Source organism: Taudactylus pleione, unplaced genomic scaffold, assembly GCF_031769625.1.
Source record: "Taudactylus pleione unplaced genomic scaffold, aTauple2 ptg000129l, whole genome shotgun sequence".
Taxonomy (NCBI): domain Eukaryota; kingdom Metazoa; phylum Chordata; class Amphibia; order Anura; family Myobatrachidae; genus Taudactylus; species Taudactylus pleione.
This window is the reverse complement of record NW_028284531.1, coordinates 22,088,627-22,111,786: the sequence shown is the minus strand read 5'-3', so window position 1 is coordinate 22,111,786 and position 23,160 is coordinate 22,088,627.

Below are 23,160 nucleotides of genomic sequence, written 5' to 3'. Positions count from 1 at the left end.
CACTGGGTTTATGCTCTGTCACGGAGCTTGTATATTACACTCAGTGGGCTTTGCCATGTCACGGAGCTTGTATAATACACTCAGTGGGCTATGCCCTGTCACGGAGCTTGCATACACTCAGTGGGCTTATGCCCAGTCACTGAGCTTGTATAATACACTCAGTGGGCTATGCCCTGTCACGGAGCTTGTATCATACACTCAGTGGGCTTATGCCCTGTCACGGAGCTTGTATAATAGACACAGTGGGCTATGCCCTGTCACGGAGCTTGTATACACTCAGTGGGCTAAGCCCTGTCACGGAGGTTGTATAATACTCAGTGGGCTTATGCCCTGTCACGGAGCTTGTATAATACACTCAGTGGGCTATGCCCTTTCACGGAGCTTGTATAATACACTCAGTGGGCTTATGCCCTGTCACGGAGCTTGTATACACTCAGTGGGCTAAGCCCAGTCACGGAGCTTGTATAATTCTCAGTGGGCTGTCACGGAGCTTGTATAATACACTCAGTGGGCTATGCCCTGCCACGGAGCTTGTATAATACACACAGTGGGCTTATGCCCTTTCACGGAGCTTGTATAATACACTCAGTGGGCTATGCCCTGTCTCGGAGCTTGTATGCACTCACTGGGTTTATGCCCTGTCACGGAGCTTTTATAATACACTCAGTGGGCTATGCCCTGTCATGGAGCTTGTATAATACACACAGTGGGCTATGCCCTTTCACGGAGCTTGTATAATACACTCAGTGGGCTTATCCCTGTCACGGAGCTTGTATACACTCAGTGGGCTTATGCCCAGTCACGGAGCTTGTATAATACACTCAGTGGGCTATGCCCTGTCATGGAGCTTGTATACTCAGTGGGCTATGCCCTGTCACGGAGCTTGTATACTCAGTGGGCTTATGCCCTATCACGGAGCTTGTATAAAACACTCAGTGGGCTTATGCCCTGTCACGGAGCTTGTATAATACACTCAGTGGGCTATGCCCTGTCACGGAGGTTGTATACTCAGTGGGCTTATGCCCTGTCACGGAGCTTGTATAATAAAGTACACAAAGTGGGCTTATTATGCCCAGTCACGTAGCACACACACTGGGGACAGATGTTATTTTTTTGATAATATATATAATTAATAATTCCAGCGGCAATAACACTGCCTACTCTATCTAACTCTAGTCTGCAGTCTAATCTAACTCTAGAACTGTAGCACAGTGCACGCACTATGTCTACCTCTAACCGCGTGACACGCGAAATGGCTCCGACTGCCGGGCGCCGCGCCTTTTATAGAGGCCGAACGTCACCCGCTTCTCTCGCGAGGTCTCACAAGAATCCGACGCCGGACGGGTGACGTTCGGCCTCGAGGTGGAATCCGAGTCAGGCGGGAACACCCGAACTTGCGTTCGGGTGGACTCGGATTCCACCTGTTCGGAGCGGTTCGGATTCCTCAGAATCCGAACCGCTCATCACTAATTGCAATACAGTATATGAACATTGATTAGGTTCCATTTTCAGTGAGGGGGTGGGGCCTGGGGGTTTAATCAAAGAAACTGTTATGCTGTGAATCTAGGTGGATCCATAGATTGGAAACGTTATCCCCTAGGGGACTTAATGAAACATTGGGTACCTCTGCTAATATTGGCATGCAGATATTTGCATTGATTTAAATATATGTGCATATTATTTAATCTGTATCATTATGTAACATTTGTACAGTCTAATGCCAGCTTGTTTGTGTTAGTTTTTATAGTAATGGGTCACTGGGTGATGATGTCATCTGGAGGCACGGACTCAGAGGCCGGCATCATTTACATGGTGGTCAGCTTCACTTGTCATATTTTTTGTATCCCTGAGGACAATGTGATCAATTTATTGAAACATTGGATCATATTTACCTGCCTCTGTGTTTATTCTTTGAATCCCAAGTGCCGCCTGGCTTCATGTTCATGTAAGGTGTATCTATGGCAATGCTGTCTTCACCACTCAGGGGCACTTAGTGCAGAAGTAAAGAGCATTAACGTGTCAACTCCACGCTATTATATATATAAATATATTAGGGATGTGCAGGCTAGGATAGGTTCGAGTCTCCACGTTGAGTTCGGATTTTTCCCTCCAAAAAAGCGGAACTCAGAAAGAGGCAAAACATCATCTTACATGGACGAATATCATCATTCCTGGACAAAAGTCCAGGAATGATGATGTTCGTCCATGTAAGATGACGTTTTGCCTCTTTCTGAGTTCCGTTTTTTTGGAGGGAAAAATCCGAACTCAACGTGCAAACTCAAACCTATCCGAGCCTGCACATCCCTAAAATATATATATATATATATATATATATATACACATATACACACACACATTAGGGATGAGCGGGTGCGGATTTCTGAAATCCGAGCCCCCCAGATCCGAGCCAGGAACCGAGTCAGACTCGGTTATCCCGCCTAGCTCGGAACTGAAATTGAGGCAAAACGTCATCATCCCGCTGTCGGATTCTCGCGGGTCTATAAAAGGTCCCGCGATCGCCGACATTTTTCATTCCGGCTGTGAAGTGTGCACAGGGAGGGAGCTGGGATTTGTGTCTTGGTTGCTGCTGACTGATGCTGACCATAGGGGCACCCTGACCATAGGGGCTGGCTGGCTACTATTGTCCAGTGCTGTGCTGCTGTCTTTCAAGGGCTGCTGTGGAGATTGCACAGGGAGGGAGCTGGGATTTGTTGGTTGCTGCTGACGCTGACCAAATGGGCTGGCTGGCTACTGTTGTCCAGTGCTGTGCTGCTGTCTGTCAAGGGTTGCTGCCCCGGAAAAAATACAAAAACACACCTGTCACTGTCATTAGTGTAGCTGTCACTGTCATCAGCATAACTGTCGCTGTCACTGTCATCGGCGTAGCTGTCACTGTCACTGTCATAAATAAAAAAAACACCTGTCACTGTCATTGGTGTAGCTGTCGCTGTCACTGTCATAAAAAAAACACCTGTCACTCATCAGTGTAGCTGTCACTGTCATCAGCATAGCTGTTGCCGTCACTGTCATCGGTGTAGCTGTCACTGTCATAAAAACACACCTGTCACTGTCATTAGTGTAGCTGTCACTGTCATCAGCATAACTGTCGCTGTCACTGTCATCGGCGTAGCTGTCACTGTCACTGTCATAAAAAAAAAAAACACCTGTCACTGTCATTGGTGTAGCTGTCGCTGTCACTGTCATAAAAAAAACACCTGTCACTCATCAGTGTAGCTGTCACTGTCATCAGCATAGCTGTTGCCGTCACTGTCATCGGTGTAGCTGTCACTGTCATAAAAACACACCTGTCACTGTCATTAGTGTAGCTGTCACTGTCATCAGCATAACTGTCGCTGTCACTGTCATCGGTGTAGCTGTCACTGTCACTGTCATAAAAAAAAAAAACACCTGTCACTGTCATTGGTGTAGCTGTCGCTGTCACTGTCATAAAAAAAACACCTGTCACTCATCAGTGTAGCTGTCACTGTCATCAGCATAGCTGTTGCCATCACTGTCATCGGTGTAGCTGTCACTCTCATAAAAAAACACCTGTCACTGTCATCGGTGTAGCTGTCACTGTCACTGTCATCAGTGTTGCTATCGCTGTCACTGTCATCAGCGTAGCTGTCGCTGTCACTGTCATTGGTGTAGCTGTCACTGTCACTGTCATCAGTGTTGCTATCGCTGTCACTGTCATCAGCATAGCTGTCGCTGTCACTGTCATCGGTGTAGCCTTCGCTGTCACTGTCATAAAAAACACCTGTCACTGTCATCGGCATAGCTGTCGCTGTCACTGTCATCAGCATAGCTGTCACTGTCATAAAAAAAACACCTGTCATGTCATCGGCATAGCTGTCGCTGTCATTGTCATCAGCATAGCTGTCACTGTCATAAAAATACACCTGTCACTGTCATCGTAGTTGCTGTCACTGTCATAAAAATACACCTGTCACTGTCATCGGTGTAGCTGTCACTGTGTGGGCATTACATCTGGGCAAATTCCAGCATGTCCCATGTTTTGCTCACACAATAAATTTGGTGGTGCAGAATTTTCTGAAAAACGACAGGGGCGTGCAGGAGATGCTTTGGGTGGCCCGAAAAATTTCTGGCTACTTTCTCCTTTATGCTACTGCGTGCCGAAGACTGGAGCGCCAGCAAACACTCTTGAACCTGCCCTGCCATCACCTGAAGCAAGAGGTTGTGACACGGTGGAACTCAACCCTCTATATACTTCAGAGGATGGAGGAGCAGCAAAAGGCCATTCAAGCCTATACATCCACCTATGACATAGGCAAAGGAGGGGGTATGCACCTGACTCAAGCGCAGTGGAGAATGATTTCCGTGTTGTGCAAGCTTCTCCAGCCCTTCGACATTGCCACACGTGAAGTCATTCAGACACTGCCAGCTTGATTCAGGTCATTCCCCTCATCAGGCTTTTGCAGAAGCAGCTGGAGAAAGTGAAGGAGGAGCTAAGATGGAGCAATTCCGCTCAGTATGTGTGGATGAAGCCCTTCATTCGCTTTGCCAGGATTCGAGGGTGGTCAATCTGTTGAAATCAGACCACTACATTTTGGCCACCATGCTCGATCCTCGGTTTAAAGCCTATGTGGTGTCTCTCTTTCCGGCAGACACAAGCCTGCAGAGGTGCAAAGACCTGCTGGTAAAACCACTGTCAGCTGAAGCGGAACGTGACACGTCAACAGCTCCTTCTTCATTTTCTCCAGCAACTGGGGCTGCCAGGAAACAACTTAGGTATCCTAAGCAACCCGCTGGCGGTGATGCAGGGCAGGCAGGACCAAGTTTGGACATCTAGTCTGGACTGAAGGACCTGGCAACAATTTCTGACATGTCTACTGTCACTGCATATGATACAGTCATCATTGACAGAATGGTGGAGGATTACATTGGTGACAGCATCCAAGTAGGCATGTCAGACAGTCCGTACCTGTACTGGCAGGAAAAAGAGGCAATTTGGAGGCCCCTGTACAAACTGGCTCTATTTTACCTAAATTGCCCCCCTCCAGTGTGTACTCCGAAAGAGTTTTTAGTGCAGCCGGGAACCTTGCCAGCGAAAGGCGTAGGAGGTTGCTTCCACAAAATGTGGAGATGATGATGTTCATAAAAATGAATTATCAACTTTTCCAGGGAGACCAGCCTCCGGAAAGTACAGAAGGACCTGTGGTGGTGGATTCCAGTGGGGACTAATTAATATTCTGTGAGGATGAGGACAACACTGAAGAGGGTGAGGAATCGGTGGATGAGGAGGATGAGGACGACATCTTGCCTCTGTAGAGCCAGTTTGTGCAGGGACAGATTAATTGCCAGCTTGTTTTGTGGGGGCCCAAATAAACCAATCATTTCAGCCAAGTCGTGTGGCAGACCCTGGCGCTGAAATGATTGGTTTGTTAAAGTGTGCATGTCCTGTTTATACAACATAAGGGTGGATGGGAGGGCCCAAGGACAATTCCATCTTGCACCTCTTTTTTTTCTTTGCATTATGTACTCTTTGGGGCCAAGTTCTTCAAAATGTCATCCTGTCTGCCACTGCAGTGTCACTCCTAGATGGGCCACGTTTTTGTGCCACCCACTTGTGTCGCTTAGCATAGTCATCCAGCTACCTCGGTGCAACCTTTTGGCCTAAAAACAATATTGTGAGGTGTTCAGAATAGACTGGAAATGAATGGTATTGAGGTTAATAATAGCGTAGGAACAAAAAGAAAAATTAAGTTTTTTTCAAAAAAAATACAGATCCAAAACACAAAACACAAAACACGGAAGGGTGGTTTTGGCAAAACCAGTCCAGATCCAAAACACGAAGAAAGATCCAGATCCAAAACCAAAACACGAAAAGTGGCCGGTGCACACCCCTAATATATATATATATATATATATATATATATACATACACACACACACACACATTATATACATACAATGTCAGATACAAGGGAGATCCCACAACAAGCCAAATGGACCTGTACTTTTTCGGGTTGGGTATGGGAGATCGGCAGTCGGGATGCTGGCCATCAAAAGACTGACAGCAGCATCCCGATTCTCAGAATCCCAACAGGGGCAACGTAAATAGTCTAACCCTCACCCTTTCACACCCTAACCCTCCGTTCCTGCATCCTAACCCTTCCCTTTAGTCCCTAAATCTAACCCTCCCTCCCCCCTTAGTGCCTAAACCTAACCATCCCCCTTAATGCCTAACCCTAACTCCCCCTGAGGGTCCCTAAACTTAACCCCCCCTGTCCACAGCATAACCCTAACCTCCCCCCTCCTCCAGCCTAACCCTAACCCCCCCGTGATGCCTAAACCTAACCCTCCTACCCCACCAGCTAAAAGCTAACCCGGCCCGCTATACTTACGTTCGGGGTGCCGTCTGTCAGGATTCCAGCATCGGCATCTCAACTGATGTCAGGATTCCTGCAACGATATTCTGACCTCGGGTCAGGATTCTGGCACCAATATTACGACCGCCGGCATCCCACGCAGCAGTAAATTTACTACATCCCCTGTTTGCTTATCTCAATCTTTATGAATTCTCCAAGAGACTTGCTAAAGATATTGAAGATATCAAGAAATTGTGGCTCAAACATAGACAGGCTTCTATAGTGTAAAGATGCAAAATATAATTAATTTCTCCTAAAGCATAAAATGTGCTCACATTTAATACAATTCAAACAAGCTTTTTATCAATTCCAATTATTGCTGAATCCGGACTGCCACAGACAGTTCAAAGAGGCAATTCTGTCCAGAGCTTTGGACATCAACAGACAAATAATCGATGGACAACCAATCACATGGGAGGACACCCAACACATTCGTCCAATAGGCTTTGTCAGGGTCTTGGTCACATACCTGATGAATCATCACTAACTTGCACCACTGAAACCTGTTTTGAAATATAACAAATAGACTTCCTTTGTTTTCTTCAATTGGTAATATACAGAATTATTTTATTAATTTTAATAATTTTAATTCTATAGCTCTTTTCTAAAATAGGACTCAACTTTTGCAGGACATTTACCTAAGTATGGACTTTTCTGATGTTTTGTATTACTTTGTTTTACTTGTACCACTTTCTACAACTTTTTCCTTTACGTTTTCTTGCAACTGAGTTTAGAGGGAAAATAAATCCCTAGTCTACAACATAACGTGTGGACACTGAATACATCTTACATGTTCTGTACATCTCAGTCTGCTTTGAAATTCTTTAGATTGCAAACCCACCAGTTGGGTCATCAGAGATCAGAGAGGGTTGGGGAAGAGGAGTAGTGACAGGAGGGAAGAGAAAATGTGGTAAAGCCCTTTATTTCAGCAGGACAAAGGGACTGCAGGATTAGAAATGGTATGCTCTGCTGCTATTGATTGAGACAAGAGCTTATGTTTTCTAGAGTGAGTGACAGGCAAAGAAATGCTATTCCCAGCATCATAAATCCCAATTAAAACCAGTCCTACTCATCCCAACACGTCATTAATGACAAAGTTTCAGAAATCATGAGTCAGGAACTTTAGTTGAAATGAAGATTGTTGTCAGATTAATGACATTTAAAGTATTTTACCATTCTAACCAGTGATCTGAATTCACCTAATTTACTTCTGTTGCATCTAACACCATGAGGGTTTACAGAAGGATAAAATGTTTAGTGCAGAGTTTCCAAAATGTATTGGAGGAAATATTGTAGGAACCTTTATTTGCTCTCCTATTTATAATACTTATAATTTATTACAGTTCACATTTACCTACAGTTTAAAAAGCAGAAACCTTACAGAAAGTACAGTATTTTCTTTCTAATGTTTAAATACTTTATTAAAATAACTAACATTTATTATCTCTTTCACTTATAACTTTATACAGTTGAGTACCTAATAACGGTGTGAACTGATTAAACCAGTAGAGGGCAATAAAGATCCTTAAATCACAGAACCTTGTAAAATGTGTCATTTATAGGGATATAAAGGACTTAGTTTGAGCTTGTCCATGCCAAATGTAGTACAGGAATATTCTCAACTGCAGTGTAAAACAAGAGGTCATGGCTTAAAGATTGAAAGTATTCATGAAAATGTAATTCAAACACACGTTGCTTACTCGCACAATGGAGGCTGACATCTTGTGGGCTTAAACAGCCATCAATCTATTGTTGGCAACATTTAAAAATGTTTCCCAGTCATACTATTTACTGAGCAGGTACCTGAAGCACATTACACGTATCTTTGTCCAAGAAGAACTTGTATGCCAAGCTTTATCATAATATGTTGTTGGCCAAATATACTTCTCTCCCCCAGGTACTTCCCCCCCACCTTACAACCTATTATTTGCATTTATAAGCCTTGGTATTATTATTATTATTATTATTATTATTATTATTATTATTATATCATTTCACTTTTCACATTTTAATTACTCATTACACATATTAATTACTCATACCTATGCACAGATAACATGAATAGAGAGAATTGTATCTTATATACAAAATAATTAGAGATTGTACTGTATCTTTGGCCAGTTTGGATACAGGGACAGTTCCAGGAATAAAAAATTGAAAGATAAGTCTTTAGAACCTAGAACTGTGCCTGTAAATAAAGTACTGTGCATATTAAAATGAAATCAATGTTAATTAGGCATCAATAAGTTGTTGGCATTAGAAATAGGTTAAATTTAAATGTCAACATTATTAACATAAATGATGCATCTAAACAAAACTAAATTAAATAATATTACTTTACTTTATTTGCAAGAGTGTTCTGCTGCGCTCAGATTAGTTGCCAGTTTTGCTTCACATTGGCAAGTGTCACAATGGGGATGTTGGAAAATTGTACTTCGAGACCTACAAATTGACCAAATCGGAATTGGAAATATGAAAAATTCCTTGTTCCCCCGTAGTGTCTCTATTACTTAATTATAGATACCGATACTATTTCTTATAAGAAAGGGATCCATTCCATTTTTAGGTTTTGTGAATTTGTCATCAACACCTCATGTGGTAAGGAAAAAATGTAAAATAGATAAGGCTTTGTATTGGCCTTACCTCCCAACTGTTCCGCATTCAACGGGACAATCCAGTTTTTTAGGATTGTCCCGCTGCCCCACTCATTGGTCGCAGTGTCCCGCAATGTGGAGGAGAGTTAGGGGAGTACACACCGCTGCTCTGCACAGCATTTATTAACTATGAAGGGGGACCTAGAGGCAACCCACCATCTCAGAGAGAGCGTGGCAAGCCCCCGACAGTTACATGATGGTGGTGTCGCGAGCCTCCATTCCAATTTCCCAGAGACTGCACCCCTTTTATGTGAGACACCGCAACATTTCAGACTTATGCATCTGATGTCCCAAATCCTCAAACATAAAAGTTGGGAGTTATGCTCTAAAAAGGTCCCCACATACATACCGACTTGCTCCCAATCAGCCGATGTACACGATTTCCTCTGAACTCTCCCTGAACTCTCCCCAGGCAGTCGTGGTCACGATTTGGAGTTAAAAATGTCCAATCTGACTTAAGATCTATCTTGGCAGCCAGTGCATTGTATCCCAGATTGGCTAATCTACCATACAGCACGGCATATCTGAAGATGAGAGGTATGACGAGCGGGGACGCGCATCGGCATCGTGATCAAGAGTAGAAACTAGGGGTGTGCACCGGCCACTTTTCGTGTTTTGTGTTTTGGATTTGGATCTGGATCTTTCTTCGTGTTTTGGATCTGGATTGGTTTTGCCAAAACCACCCTTCCAAGTTTTGGGTTCTGGGTTTTGTGTTTTGGATCTGTATTTTTTTTTTAAAAAGCATAAAAACAGCTAAAATCACAGAATTTGTGGGTTTTTCAGTTCGTATGCTATTATTAACCTCAATAACCTTAATTTCCACTTATGTCCAGTCTATTCTGAACACCTCACACCTCACAATAGTGTTTTTATGTCCAAAAGGTTGCACCGAGGTAGCTGGATGACTATGCTAAGCAACACGAGTGGGCGGCACAAACACATCTAGGAGTGACACTTCAGTGGCAGACAGGATGGCAATTTGAAAAACTAGGCCCCAAACAGTACATAATGCAAAGAAAAAAAAAGAGGTGCAAGATGGAATTGTCTTTGGGCCCTCCCACCCACCCTTATGTTGTATAAACAGGACATGCACACTTTAACAAACCAATAATTTCAGCGCCAGGGTCTGCCACATGACTGTGGCTGAAATGATTGGTTCGTTTGGGTCCCCACAAAGCAAGCTGGCAATTAATCTGTCCCTGCACAAACTGGCTTTACGGAGGCAAGATGTCGTCCTCATCCTCCTCATCCACTGATTCTTCACCCTCTTCAGTGTTGTGTACATCCTCATCCTCACAGAGTATTAATTCGTCCCCGCTGGAATCCACCAACACAGGTCCCTCTGTACGTTCTGGAGGCTGGTCTCCCTGGATGAGTTGATAATTCATTTTTATGTACATCATCTTCTCCACATTTTATGGAAGCAACCTCCTACACCTTTCGCTGACAAGGTTCCCGGCTGCACTAAACAATCTTTCGGAGTACACACTGGAGGGGGGGGCAACTCAGGTAAAATAGAGCCAGTTTGAACAGGGGCCTCCAAAGTGCCTCTTTATCCTGCCAGTACAGGTATGGACTGTCTGACATCCCTACTTGGATGCTGTCACCGATGTAATCCTCCACCATTCTGTCAATGGTGACAGGATCATATGCAGTGACAGTAGACATGTCAGAAATTGTTGGCACATCCTTCAGTCCAGGCCAGATGTCCAAACCGGCCCTTGACTTATGACACAGGCGCACGCTTGGCACTGCTGCTGTGTTGATGCACATGCGGCTACTGCGCATACATTTTGCACACAAACAGAAAAAAAAGAATTGTTTATTTTTTGCGGAGTGCACTTTGGGGGTTGCATCACCCTTTAACAGACTTATGGGACACAGGTGCACGCTTGGCGCTGCTCCTTTGTTGATGCACGTACAGTGCACACAATTCACAAACACAGAAGAAAATGTTTTATTTTTGTTGGAGTGCACTTTGGGGGTTACACCACCCTTTAACAGACAGATGCACGCTTGTCGCTGCTGCTTTGAGGATGCAGGTGCGGCTATAGCCCACACAATTCACAAAGACAGAAAAAAAAAAAAAATTTTTGTTTTTTGTGCAGCGCACTTTGAAGGTTACACCACCCTTTAACAGACAGACGCACGCTTGTCGCTGCTGCTTTGAGGATGCAGGTGCGGCTACAGCCCACACAATTCACAAAGACAGAAAAAATAAGAAGAATTTTTTACTTTTTGTGGAGCGCACTTTGAGGGTTACACCACCCTTTAACAGACAGATGCACGCTTGTCGCTGCTGCTTTGAGGATGCAGGTGCGGCTACTGCGCATACATTTCACACACAAACACAGAAAAAAAGAAGATTATTTGGTTGGAGCGCACTTTGGGGGTTACACCACCCTTTAACAGACAGATGCACGCTTGTCGCTGCTGCTTTGAGGGTGCAGGTGCGGCTACAGCCCACACAATTCACAAAGACAGAAAAAAAAGAAGAATTTTTTTTTTTTTTGGAGTGCACTTTGGGGTTTACAGCACCCTTTAACAGATGAGCCAGCCGGCCCTTTACTTATGACACAGGCGCACGCTTGGCGCTACTTTGTTGATGCACGTGCGGCCATAGTGCACACAATTCACAAACACAGAAAATATTTTTTTATTTTGTTTGGAGTGCACTTTGGGGGTTACAGCACCCTTTAACGGACAGGCCAGCCGGCCCTTTACTTATGGGACACAGGCACACGCTTGGCGCTGCCCCTTTGGTGATGCACGTGCAGCCACAGTGCATACAATTCACAAACACAGAAAATATTTTTATTTTGTTTGGAGTGCACTTTGGGGGTTACACCACCCTTTAACAGCCGGTCCTTTACTTATGACACAGGCGCACGCTTGGCGTTACTTTGTTGATGCATGTGCGGCTACTGCACACACAATTCACAAAAACAGAAATTTTTTTTATTTTTTTTGGAATGCACTTTGGGGGAGCACCTCTGATGCACAGATCACCCCCTAGACAACACTACAGCACCCCTCTAGGACTAAAGCCTTTATGGGACACTGCACAACACAGTACAGCCAGCCCCTATAGACTTTGGAGTGGATACAGCCCTATGGACAACTGACTGCACAACACAGCCCAGCCAGCCCCTATGACAGCAGCACAACACAGCCCAGCAAGCCCCTATGGACAACAGCAGCGCACAACACAGCCCAGTCAGCCCCTATGGACTTAGTGGTCACAGCCCCTATGGACAACAGCAGCACAACACAGCCCAGCCAGCCCTAGCTCCCACCCTCCCTCTTCACTGTCCACAGCCGAGTGAAAAATGGCGACGACGCGGGGACCCTTTATAGAATCCAAAACCCGCGAGATCCGGAAGGCGGGATGATGACGTTTTGCCTCGATTTCAGTTCCGAGTCAGGCAGGAAAAGTCGAGCCTGACTCGGAAACGACTCGGATCGGGGGGCTCGGATTTCAGAAATCCGAACCCGCTCATCCATAGTAGAAACTCACAATTTGGCCATTTTTTACATGATCTGTCATCACGATTTGTCGAAATCGGCCAAATTGGATGAAAAGTCGGTATGTGTGTGGGCAACTTAAGGTGCCTTCTTTCCCAATGTGAACAAAGCAAGTTTTCCTAACCTGTCTTTAAAATATAACCATTCTCCACCTCTAAACCCTGTTGAATTCTCCTATGTACTTTTTACAATATGATGCCTTAAACAGTACTGCCTATTTACATACCTCCCAAATGTCCCGCATTCAGCACCCAGTGTTGGATTAAGGGGCGGCACCAGGGCACGCGCCCCAAGGCCCATACTCTCAGAGGCCACTGCTTCCCACCACTGATAGGATTACTGATCCACAGCAGCAGCCACTGACAGCCGTCACACTCTCCTTGCCCCTGGTTTGAAGGGCCCCCACAGCACTTTAGACTAATGGTCCCACACAGAATCTAATCTGGCCCTGGGCCAAGTGAGGCATTTGTCTTGGGCACAATCACATTCCAGAGAGAGTTACAAATTGACAGCGCTCAATAAGTAATAAATACCACATGAAGTACCCTAGCTGCTCAGACAATGAGAGGAGTCCAGCCCCAGAGAATATTTAACCACAGAATATCGGAGCACTCCAGGTACTGGGGAAAATATACTATGAATGAGAAATTGCTGGTGCCACAATTACCTGAAGGTAATTAATATACCCAAATCTTAAACAATAGGTGACAGAACAGATGTGAGAAAAAGTAACAATAGTCAATAAGCAATGAGTAAGAGTCAACTAGCAATCAGTAAATATTCCACTGCGACCATGAATATAAGTCACCAATCCTGTTTATATGAATACTTGCAGTATGATGCAAGTCATTGTCCAAATATCCTGTTACAACAAGCAATTGGATGGGTTGTTCTTGTAAAAAGGCTTATGAAGGGTTTAATTGCTCTTTTATGATGTTCAGCCTCCTTGGTGCACTATAGATACTATTATAGATACTAGGGGTGTGCACCGGCCACTTTTCGTGTTTTGTGTTTTGGTTTTGGATCTGGATCTTTCTTCGTGTTTTGGATCTGGATTGGTTTTGCCAAAACCACCCTTCCGTGTTTTGGGTTCTGGGTTTTGTGTTTTGGATCTGTATTTTTTTGAAAAAAAGCATAAAAACAGCTAAAATCACAGAATTTGTAGGTTTTTCTGCTCCTATGCTATTATTAACCTCAATAACCTTAATTTCCACTCATTTCCAGTCTATTCTGAATACCTCACACCTCACAATAGTGTTTTTATGTCCAAAAGGTTGCACCGAGGTAGCTGGATGACTATGCTAAGCGACACGAGTGGGCGGCACAAACACGTGACCCATCTAGGCGTGAAACTGCAGTGGCAGACAGGATGGCATTGAAAAACTAGGCCCCAAACTGTACATAATGCAAAGAAAAAAAAGAGGTGCAAGATGGAATTGTCCTTGGGCCCTCCCACCCACCCTTATGTTGTATAAACAGGACATGCACACTTTAACAAACCAATCATTTCAGCGCCAGGGTCTGCCACACAACTGTGGCTGAAATGATTGGTTCGTTTGGGCCCCCACAAAACAAGCTGGCAATTAATCTGTCCCTGCACAAACTGGCTCTACGGAGGCAAGAAGTCGTCCTCATCCTCCTCATCCACAGATTCCTCACCCTCTTCAGTGTTATGTACATCCTCATCCTCACAGAGTATTAATTCGTCCCTGCTGGAACCACAGGTCCCTCTGTACGTTCTGGAGGCTGGTCTCCCTGGAAGAGTTGATCATTCATTTTATGAACATCATCTTCTCCACATTTTGTGGAAGCAACCTCCTACGCCTTTCGCTAACAAGGTTCCCGGCTGCACTAAACACTCTTTCGGAGTACACACTGGAGGGGGGGCAACTCAGGTAAAATAGAGCCAGTTTGTACAGGGACCTCCAAATTGCTTCTTTTTCCTGCCAGTACAGGTACGGACTGTCTGACATGCCTACTTGGATGCTGTCACCGATGTAATCCTTTAACAGACAGACGCACGCTTGTCGCTGCTGCTTTGAGGATTCAAGTGCGGCTACAGCCCACACAATTCACAAAGACAGAAAAAAAAAAAGAATATTTTTATTGTTTGTGGAGCACACTTTGAGGGTTACACCACCCTCTAACAGGCAGACGCACGCTTGTCGCTGCTGCTTTGAGGATGCAAGTGCGGCTACAGCCCACACAATTCACAAAGACAGAAAAAAGAAGAAGAATATTTTTATTCTTTGTGTAGCACACTTTGAGGGTGTCACCACCCTTTAACAGACAGACGCACGCTTGTCGCTGCTGCTTTAAGGATGCAGGTGCGGCTACAGCCCACACATTTCACAAAGACCGAAAAAAAAAGAACAATATTTTAATTGTTTGTGTAGCACACTTTGAGGGTGTCACCACCCTTTAACAGACAGACGCACGCTTGTCGCTGCTGCTTTAAGGATGCAGGTCCGGCTACAGCCCACACAATTCACAAAGACAGAAAAAAGAAGAATATTTTTATTGTTTGTGTAGCACACTTTGAGGGTGTCACCACCCTTTAACAGACAGACGCACGCTTGTCGCTGCTGCTTTGAGGATGCAAGTGCGGCTACATCGCACACAAGTCACAAACACATAAAAAAAATAGTTTTTTATTTTTTGGAGCACTTTGAGAGTTACACCACCCTTTAACAGACAGATGCACGCTTGTCGCTGCTGCTTTAAGGATGCAGGTGCGGCTACAGCCCACACATTTCACAAAGACCGAAAAAAAAGAACAATATTTTAATTGTTTGTGTAGAACACTTTGAGGGTGTCACCACCCTTTAACAGACAGACGCACGCTTGTCGCTGCTGCTTTAAGGATGCAGGTGCGGCTACAGCCCACACAATTCACATAGACAGATAAAAGAAGAAGAATATTTTTATTGTTTGTGTAGCACACTTTGAGGGTGTCACCACCCTTTAACAGACAGACGCACGCTTGTCGCTGCTGCTTTGAGGATGCAGGTGGAATCTAGACGGGATTTGGAACCGAGGACACACTACCTCCATCAATTGTCTAAATCCCACTGCACTAATGTCGGATACCGGACGCACGTCTAACACCAACATAGCAGTCAAGGCCTCAGTTATACGTTTTGCTTCAGGATGACTGCTGTCGTACTTCATCCTCATCGCTAGGGACTGTTGGAGGGTCAATTGTTTAGTAAAAGTAGTGATGTTCCTACTTCCATTCTGGGATGATGAACAACTCCCAGCAGCAGCAACAGCACTAGTAGGAAGTGGTTCTTGATCTTTCCCTATTTTATTTTTATCAGAGAAAGTTTGGTCCTCCATTTATGTTATATTGATATATATATGTGCGGCTAAAGCGCACACAAACACAGAAAATATTTTTTTATTTTTGCTGGAGAGTAGTGCACTTTGTGGGTTACACCACCCTTTAAGAAATGAGCCAGCCGGCTCTTTACTTATGGGACACAGGCGCACGCTTGGCGCTGCTCCTTTGTTGATGCACGTGCAGCCACAGTGCACACAAGTCACAAACACAGAAAATATATATTTTTTTGGTTTGGAGTGTACTTTGGGGGTTACAGAACCCTTTAACGGTCAAGCCAGCCGGCCCTTTACTTATGACACAGGCGCACGCTTGGCACTACTTTGTTGATGCACGTGCGGCTACTGCGCACACAATTCACAAACACAGAAAATAATTTTTTTTTTGGTTTGGACTGGAGTGTACTTTCGGGGGTTACAGCACCCTTTAACGGTCAAGCCAGCCGGCCCTTTACTTATGACACAGGCGCACACTTGGCACTACTTTGTTGATGCACGTGCGGCTACTGCGCACACAATTCACAAACACAGAAAATAATTTTTTTTCGGTTTGGACTGGAGTGTACTTTGGGGGTTACAGCACCCTTTAACGGTCAAGCCAGCCGGCCCTTTACTTATGACACAGGCGCACGCTTGGCACTACTTTGTTGATGCACGTGCGGCTACTGCGCACACAATTCACAAACACAGAAAATAATTTTTTTTTTGGTTTGGACTGGAGTGTACTTTCGGGGGTTACAGCACCCTTTAACGGTCAAGCCAGCCGGCCCTTTACTTATGACACAGGCGCACGCTTGGCACTACTTTGTTGATGCACGTGCGGCTACTGCGCACACAATTCACAAACACAGAAAATAAATTTTTTTGGGGTTTGGACTGGAGTGTACTTTGGGGGTTACAGCACCCTTTAACGGTCAAGCCAGCCGGCCCTTTACTTATGACACAGGCGCACGCTTGGCACTACTTTGTTGATGCACGTGCGGCTACTGCGCACACAATTCACAAACACAGAAAATAATTTTTTTTTGGTTTGGACTGGAGTGTACTTTCGGGGGTTACAGCACCCTTTAACGGTCAAGCCAGCCGGCCCTTTACTTATGACACAGGCGCACGCTTGGCACTACTTTGTTGATGCACGTGCGGCTACTGCACACACAATTCACAAACACAGAAAATATATTATTTTTTTAGCACTTGGGGGGAGCACCCCTGATGGACAGAGCACCCCCTGGACAACACTACAGCACCTCTTTAGGACTGGGACACTGCACAGGACTTTGGAGTGGACACAGCCCCTATGGAGAACTGACTGCACAACACAGTCCAGCCAGCCCCTATGGACTTTGAAGTAGTGGACACTACACTACAGCACTACACTACACTACACTACACAGCCCTAACTCCCACCCTCCCTCTTCACTGTCCACAGCCGAGTGAGAAAATGGCGCCGACGTGGGTACCTTATATAGGATCCAAAACCCGCGAGACTCGGAAGGCGGGATGATGACGTTTTGCCTCGATTTCAGATCCGAGTCAGGCGGGAAAAGTCGAGCCTGATTCGGATCGGACTCGGATCGGGGGGGCTCGGGGGGGTTCGGATTTCAGAAATCCGAACCCGCTCACCCCTAATAGATACGCACCTGAGCCTACACCCCCCCCCATGCCACATAGAACATATCTACCCTCACACCACCCTACCCCTGATTACTCACCTCCTGTGATTCTGGCTGTTACAGCTCTGTGTTTAGCACAGTCAGTGCAGCTGCATGCAGCACCGAGTGGTTCCCGTGGCCTCACATCAGTGATCAGTGTCACGGGCGACAGGTGTCACGTGATGCTGATGAGGGAGTTGCTCTGGCTGTATTCAGCAGCACTGACTGTGCTGCTGCATCCAGAACACAGAGCTGTGACAGCTGAGCACCCATCCTGGAACAGGTGCCGCGGGAAACTTGTTCTTGGCAAGGTCACACCCACCCTGTGTGGAGGCCCCTCTGTATGTGGGGGCCCTGGGGCGACTGGCCCTGTGGCCCCTTCCTTAATCCGGCCCTGTGTAGGGGAATATTGGTGTGATAAAAATTCCACTGTGTATGGTACCTTGTGTGTCTCGTCTGCTCCTATCCCTTATAACTCAGTCAATGTTTTCACACAACCTCAAAATAATTATAGTGCAGGTATCATGATTTATAAGGACATGATTGTACGCAAAATATGGTAAAAATAGATTACCTACGAATTGCTCCATATTTGCCCGTTGGTCCCACGGTGTCCGATACTGTGCTTTTTACCTGCAGGTGCATGCGAGTGAGTGGGATTCGAGGAAGAATTAATGGTAGAGACTATGTATATAAAACTAGATTTTTTCCATGCAAAAATGTGCTAGCAATCCTATAAGCAGTGTAAAATGCTGCTGTGGATGCCCCTACATTACAATACTATACATTAGAATGGTTAAATCAAACTATACATATGTATAGTAAGAAACTGCATAACAAGTATGATAATGACAGTTCAATGAATATTAGTATACAGTAAGGGTCAATGGGCATGTTCCATTGCGTTTCATCCCATATAGATACTTCTTCAAGGGTCCCGATCATTTTGGCTGCAAAAGGTAATAAAATATGTGAGATTTGGGGCAGGCAGGAAAGAGTAGACGCTTACGTACCTGCCATTAGGCAAGAAAGTGCGATGAAAGAAAATGTGGTGGTGGCCGGGAGAAGAATAATTGGCATGAGATAAAGAGATAATTGAGAGGGATCTGGGTAGGAAAACATGGAGTTTAGGAGGAGTAAAAGCTGGGAAAGAGTGTGGAGGAGGGAGCTGAAAGAAGAAAAGGATATTGGGGGAGTCAAAAGACAGCAAGAGTGGAGAAAAGAGTTGTGGAGAGAAAAGAGAGTTAAGGTCCTGCATGACGAGCTGAGTGTGCTGGTGGAGTGGAGAGAGTATAATCGTTGCAGCAAACACATAAAATATTATTTAAAAAGTGTCTATATACGAAAAGCAAATTAAAATAAACATACAGGGCCACGGTGCGGCAAGTGCCGAGATTTCTTTAAAGTAAAAATATGCTGCTTTAAATCTTGCAGCTAAATCGTCATTAATTGCTTCGCTTTCCACATCTCACAGGTTGTTAAATTTGGCATACAGTCATATGTAGTAATCTGTGTTTCAAATACCAAAGACATCTACTTAAAGTTCTCCTATGTAAAAAATTGAGGGCCAAATCTTCCTACAATTTGGTTTGTTTTCATTTACTACAGTTATTGTATTTGGACATTTACTTGAAAATGTTTTTTTTAAACATTGGCCCTCATTCAGAGCCGTACGCTCTGAGCAGAGCGCACGCTCTGAATGAGGGCAGGGCTCCATTTTCATGGAGCGTCCTCCTGGACGCTCGTATAGCTGTGGGTCACCACCCACAGGCTATACGAGCGTGCTTTTTGATGGCCGCGATGGTCGAGACCATCGCGACCATCGAAATTGCGAGCCGGAGCCTGCGGTTGAGGTTTTCAACCGCAAGCTCCGGAGTGATTTTGGCTCTATCAGAGCCAAAATCACTCCCACTGACATCACTAGTGATGTCAGTGGGCCGGCTTCTGACGGGAGGCGTTCCCGTGGGAACGCCCCCGTCAGGGAGGCACGCCCCCGGCACGCCCACCAAAGGGGGCGTGCTGTCAATCAACATTGACAGAACGCCCCCTTTGATCGGACACAACGAGCGAAGGACTTTCCTTCGCTCGTCGCGTCTGGCGCATGCGCACGACGGAGCTCCCTCCGTCGTGCGCATGCTCAGTGCATAACATCGACCCACTTGCGAGCGGACAGCCGCTCGCGAGTGGGTCTGAATCAGGCCCATTGTTCTAACATCATATTTTATGTTTATACCTTGAGGTAGTTTGTTCTAATCTGTATATATTGTGAACATTTAACGCAGGAATGTACATATAACTGGTACAAACAGATCTAACCAGGAGCTTATGGGGTTAATGCAGATAGTGTACATCTTAGCGTAGCACAAACCTGTACTATACATTCAGTGGTGAAATTAGCCCTTTTATAGTATGCGGTGGTATACAGTATATCTCCTTGACTTTGCCACCCACTTCACATCTAAACATTTACTCCATACATCAGGACATCTCATCCAACCAGGCTCTCAGCAACCCACCCTCTCCTTTCCTCCCCATCCATCTTACCAACTCTGATATTTATCCCCGGTATCTGGAGATGAAGTTATTGCCCTCATTCGGTCCTTCCACCTCCTCCATTGACCCTAACCCCTCCTGTCTCCTCTGCTACCTCTCTCCTGTTGCCTGTTTCCATCTTGCTCACCTCTTCAATCTCTTCCTCACATCAGGCACTGTTCCATATGCATTCAAGCATGCCATTCTTTCCAACTACCAACCCTGTTTGTCTCCAGACTCCTTGAACAGATTGTCTGCTGATGTTCTTTACTCCCACTCCCTGCTTCATCCATTTCAGTCTGGCTTCTTTCTTCTCCACTCCAATGAAACTGCCCTCATGAAAGTCAGCAATGATCTCCTTGCTGCTAAATCCAAGGGCTACTACTATCTACTTATTCTTTTAGATCTCTCTGCTGCCTTTGACAGTGTGGACCACCCTTTTCTCCTGCAAATCCTTCACTCCCTTGGTCTGCGATACACTGCCCTTTCATGTCTGTCCTCCTACCTCACTGACTGGTGTTTTTATACTCCTCTCATGACTCCACTTTGCCCCCACTTCCACTAACAATAGGTGTCCCTCAAGGTTCTATTCTGGGACCTCTCCTATTCTCCCTCTATATGTCCTCTCTAGGTGAGCTCATCAGCTCTTTTGCCTCTAGTATCATCTCCATACTGATGACACTCAAATCTACCTCTCTTCCCCTGACCTCTCCCACTCTCTCCTCACTCATATCTTCTACTGTTTCTCTGCTTTATCTTTATGGATGTCCCAGCAGTTTCTTAAACTCAACATGTCTAGGACTGAGCTGAACATCTTCCCTCCCTCCCACATAACCTCACCTCCTACAATTTCAATTATCTATTGGCAGCACAACATCTCCTCTAGCCCCCAAGGGCACTGTCTTGTAGTGATCTTTGACTCCTCCCTTTCCTTCATATCAAACATTCAGTACCTTTTGCAGTCCTGCCGTTTCAACCTATTTCTAGGATATGACCCTTTCTCACCCTGGAGGCAACTAAGACCCTGATCCATTCACTAGTAATCTTGAGATTGGACTACTGCATCCTCCTCCTATTTGGCCTCCCTCACTCCCACATTTCTCCACTCCAATCATTCCTCAATGCTGCTATCTGGCTCATCTTCCTCTGCAAACATACTACATCTGGCTCCCCTCTCCAGCAAGCTGTTCACTTTCACTGGCTCCCCTTCCCTTTCAGAAACCAATTCAAGCTTCTCACACTCACTTACAAAGCCCTCAACCAATCCTGTCCTATTTACATCTCTGACCTTATCTCCCTTCACACTCATGCCCACCCACTTCACTCCTCAAATGCATGCTGCCTCTCTTGCCAGCTGATAACTTCCCCCCACTCCTGCTTCCAAGATTTTGCCTGAGCTGCTCCCTACCATTGGAATTCTCTCCTTCTCACTATTAGACTGTCCACCTCTCTACTAAACTTCAAAAGGGCTTTCAAAACTCACTTCTTCATCAAAGCCATCCAGCTCTCATCCTAACCCACTGGTCCTTGCTTCTTCTTCACTATCTACCCCATCTGTGCCACCTCTTTCTGTCTGCCTTTCCTTCCCCTTTAGACTGTACGATTTCACAAGCAGGGCCCTCTTTCCTTATGTGCTTTTTCTTTCACTATCTTATACTCCAGTCCCCACAACGACACCTAACCTTTGATTGCCGCCGCCCTGCTGTTTATTTGTGCATTACGATCAAGGATGCAGCTATGTTTATAAGCCATGTACTTGTCCTGCTTTGTTATGTACTGTAAGTCACTATTTTCTTCATTTGTAAGGCACTGTGGAACCCTTGTGGCACCATAAAAATAAAGGATATTCATATATGAGATGGGTACGGGATGACAGCACTCAGGATTCCAGCAATCAGAATCCTAACACTGACATCCCTCCCTCCCCGGTGCCTGAATCTAACCTCCTCCCTAGTGCCTAAGTCTAAACTCCCCCTTAGTGCCTTACCCTAACCCTCCCCCTCTCCCCAGTACTTACCTTCGGGATTTTGGCACTCGGGATGCCGGTGCGGGAATTTTCACAGGTGTTGGGATTCCGACGCCGGCATTCTGAGTGCCAGAATCCCTGCGGTTGGGATATTGACTGCAGCCTATATTATATATATATATATATATATATATATATAGTGTGGCCAGAGGTAGGCCACACGGGGTTAATGGCTGCCATAGCACTGAAGGGATTAACCCCCGTGCTGTGCTGCCATTTTTTAAATGGGCAAAGGGCGCTAGGTGTCATATTTAACTGTATTATGGGCGCTAGGCGCCATGTTTGAAATATAATAGCGGCGCTAGGCGCCGAGTGTTTTTATTAAATGTTTTTAAAAATGTAATTCTATGCCGCAGTCCGGCCCCGCTCTGGTAACCGCCGCTGTGCCACACCGGGGGAGTACGGAGTGCAGGGAGCCGCTCTGCGCTCCACGCTGGGACCTGGGAGAGGGACTCCCGGTGTCCCAGCTCCACAGGGACGCCGCTGGTCCCTCCGTGCTGGCTGCTCATCATGGCCAGGCAGCGGAGGGCAGGGCTGGACGCCGACTGCTGAGGGCTGGGAGTGCAGCTCCTGCCGCCCCAGCTACCCGGCAAGGTGGTAGGCGCCGGGGGACTGTGTGTTGTGCTACAGCCCCTGGGCCACCTCCGGAGACTGCCGGGCTATGTGCCGACTACTGGGGACCAGGAGCAGAGCTCCCGGTGCCCCAGTGCATCGGACAGCAGGGAGCTACTGCAGCCGGGACTCGTGTCCTGGACTGCAGAGCTCAGTGCCCACCCGTTGGGAGACTGGGACAGCCGGCTCCCAGAGTAGCGTGGCAGATGGGGACAAAACACCGCTGCAGCGGGACAAGCTCGTCCCGGACTGCAGGGCTAAGTGACGCACAGGTGGTGCTGTACGCTGACCGCTGGGAACCCGGAGCATCGTTCCCGGCGCATCAGCTCCATGGCCAAGTGGTTGCATGCTGGAGGACAAGGAGAGCCAGCTCCCCAGACCCCCAGCGCTGTGAGCAGGCAACAGGGGAGTGCCCCAGCAGTCCCTGA